The sequence below is a fragment of the Otolemur garnettii genome, unplaced genomic scaffold (assembly GCF_000181295.1).
Source record: "Otolemur garnettii isolate 467f Iridium unplaced genomic scaffold, OtoGar3 scaffold00025, whole genome shotgun sequence".
In the NCBI taxonomy this organism is placed as follows: domain Eukaryota; kingdom Metazoa; phylum Chordata; class Mammalia; order Primates; family Galagidae; genus Otolemur; species Otolemur garnettii.
Genome location: NW_003852420.1, coordinates 21,522,028 through 21,525,516, shown reverse-complemented (window position 1 = coordinate 21,525,516; position 3,489 = coordinate 21,522,028).

The following is a 3,489-nucleotide window of genomic DNA, read 5'->3' as shown; positions in this document are numbered from 1 at the left end:
CTGAGGCAAAAGGATCACTTGAGCCCACAGGTTGGAGGTTGCTGTGAGCTATGATGCCATATACTCTAGCCAGGGCAACAGCTTGACATTCTGTCTCAAAAAAAATAGGGCAGCGCCTGTGGTTCAAAGGAGTAGGGCACCGGCCCCATATGCCGGAGGTGGCGGGTTCAAACCCAGTCCTGGCCAAAAACAGCAAAAAAAAGAGAAAAAAAAGTGCACAGACTCTAGAGCCACATTGTCTAGGTTTAAATTATGGGTCTGCCTCTTACTAGTTATTTATAAGGGATTAACTTATAACTGACCTCTCTGGGCCTTAGTTTCCTCAATATCTAATATGGAGATGATATTAGTAGTACTTACCTGTAGTAGTATCAGAAAGATTAAATGAATATTTAAAGCACATAGAACAGCATATAACATACAAAGCATACCATAAAAACAAATGCCATTATTTTACTAGAATGTAGATTTGAACTCAATTATATAGATGGCAACTTGAACCTATATCCCAAGTCTTTTAACAGCTCAGCCACCCTGGTACATTATTTTGGGGAGGGAGGGGGCAAAGTCTCACTTGGTCACCAACAGTAGAGTGCTATGGCGTCTTAGCTCACAGCAATCTCAAACTCTTGAGCTCAAGCAATTCTCTTGCCTCAGCCTCCCAAGTAGCTGGGACTGCAGGCACCCACCACAGTGTCCAGCTATTTTTTAGAGACAGGGTCTAGCTCTTGCTCAGTTTGGCCTTGAACTTGTGAGCTCAGGCAATCCACCCACCTTGGCCTCCCAAGTGCTGGGATTACAAGCCTGAGCCACTGTGTCCGGCCCACTCTGGTACATTCTAACAAGCCACCATTCCCAATCTGTTCAAACTCTGTTCCAACCTTATATAATACCATTTCCCCACCTGGTCTGGTCACCTGAATGGGTGATCTTACAAGGACAGTATCTCTGATTCTTTATCAACCCAACTGATCAGAACTTCTGCCTTGGTGAAACTGTAGTGGCCCAATTTTTAGGTCTGAAGACATTCCAACTGGTAGAACTGAGAATGTTTACAGAATTGAATGAAGGAAGAACAGCCCTGGAGAAAGAGAACAAGGACTGATCTGGGGGTTAGAAAGGTCAGCAGAGCCCATAATCAGCCCACACACAGCTAAAGACAAATCTTGAAATTAAGCTCCTGTCCTGAGCACATTATTGTAGTCATGCCTTAAATGGTCACTGATATCCCCTTTGAGCCAGTCCAGGCCTTTCTTCAGCCTTCATCCCTCTTGAATGCTTTGTGACTCCTTCATGGCTTCATACCAAAGCCTCTAAGCTCCTAAGAGGAATGTTAAGAGAATAGTGGCAAAGGCACAGTCACAAAGGGAACAGTGGAGACAATACACAGGCCAGAAACAAATGGAGGAAAAGAGATACAATTGTACCAAAAGCTCCTGAGACAGATTACCATTTTTCTTTTTAATTTTGTATTTGCTTTTCCCTACATTAAAATGAGGAGAGCCCTTTATTGGGAGAGGGTAATGTTATAAATACATACAGAAATTAATAATGTCTTTCTTTCCTTCATGGCACTTGCCTAATTTATCATTTTATTAATTGGTTTCTTTCTTTCTTTCTTTTTTTTTTGAGACAGAGCCTCAAGCAGTTGCCCTGGGTTAGAGTGCTATGGCATCACAGCTCACAGCAACCTCTAACTCCTGGGCTCAAGCAATTCTCCTGCCTCCACCTCCCAAGTAGCTGGGACTACAGGCTCCTGCCACAACGCCCGATTATTTTATAGTTGTGGCTGTCATTGTTCAGTGTGAATGGTCTCCGTCTTGCTCAGGCTGGTCTTGAATGTCTCACCTCAAGTGATCCACCCACCTCAGCCTCCCAGAGTGCTGAGATTACAGGCATGAGCCACCAGGCCTGGCCTGATTTCGATAGTTTCACAAAGCACTGGCTGGGTAATTTGTAGGATGTATCTCAGTTTAGATTAATCTGATGTTTTCCTCATGATTACAATGGAGTTAGTGGGTTTTGAGGCAGAAGAGCACAGAAGTAAACTATCATGCTTATCACATTATATTCAGGGTATTTCCCACCATTGGTAGGTTATTATTATTTTTTTCTTAGAGAAAGAGTCTCTCTCTGTTGCTCAGTCCAAAGTACAGTGGCCACAGCTCACTGTAACCTTAAACTCCTAGGCTCAAAGGATCCTTGTACCTCAATCTCCCAAGTAGCTGGGAGGCATTCACCATCATGCCTAGTTAATTAAAAAAATGTTTTTTTGTTTATTTGTTTGTTTGTTTTCTTTTTTGAAATAGAGTCTCACTATATCGCCCTCAGTAGAATTCCGTGGTGTCATAGCTCACAGCAACTTCAAACTCTTGGGCTTAAGTGATTCTTTTGCCTCAACCTCCCAAGTATCTGGGACTATAGGTGGCTGCCACAACCCCCGGCTATTTTTTTGTTGCAGTTGTCAGTGTTGTTTAGCTGGCCAAGCCGGGTTTGAACCCTCCAGCTGTGGTGCATATGGCCCGCACCATAACCACTGTGCATGGGCGCCGAGCCTGTTTTGTCTTTTTTTTGTAGAGATGGGGTCTCAATATGTTCCCCAGGCTGGTCTCAAACTTCTTGGCTCCAAGTGATCCTCCTGCCTCACTTTCCCAAAGTGCTGAGATCACAGGCATGAGCCACCATGTTCAATTGTAGATTATTTTTTGTTTTTTTTTCAGAGTCTGGCACCTATGAGTGATTTGATTATGATTAAAAATCATTTCCAGGGTGGTACCTGTAGCGCAGTGAGTAGGGCGCTGGCCACATACACCAAGGCTGGCAGGTTCGAACCTGGCCCTGGCCAGCTAAAACAACAATGACAACTGCAATAACAACAACAACAAAATAGCAAGGCATTGGGGCAGGCGCCTGTAGTCCCAGCTACTTGGGAGGTGAGGCAAGAGAATCGCTTAAGCCCAGGAGTTTGAGGCTGCTGTGACACCACGGCACAGGGCCACAACTTGAGACTCTGCCTCAAAAAAAAAAAAAAAATCATTTCCAATACTGCTTCCTCCTATGCTAGCTACCTCACCCCATTTGCCACGTGCAGCACCATGGAGGGCACTATCCTGCCCTGAGGGGAGGTCACAAACAGATGGGACAGGCCAGAACCCCCTTCTAGTGCCAGGGCAGCAGCAGAGCCACAGGCTTGTAATTTCTATGAAGATTTTACTGTGCACAGAGGGGAGGTGGCTCAGTCCTTCTTGTCAGCTTCTTTCCTCCTGGTGGCCTTGACGTTGCTCAGCTCCTTCTGCTTCCGCTGGTATGGATGTGTGTCCCTACGCTTTCCTTGATGAACTCGAGAGGGCCCTTTGGTCCTTGGAGACCTTGAGCAACTCCCTGGCAGGCCACTCTTACAGGGCAAAGCCACACACCTCTTGGACAGGGTGACCAGACGTCCCGCTCTTGGCAGGACAGTCCTGCTTTTCAACAATTTGTCCTGCGTCC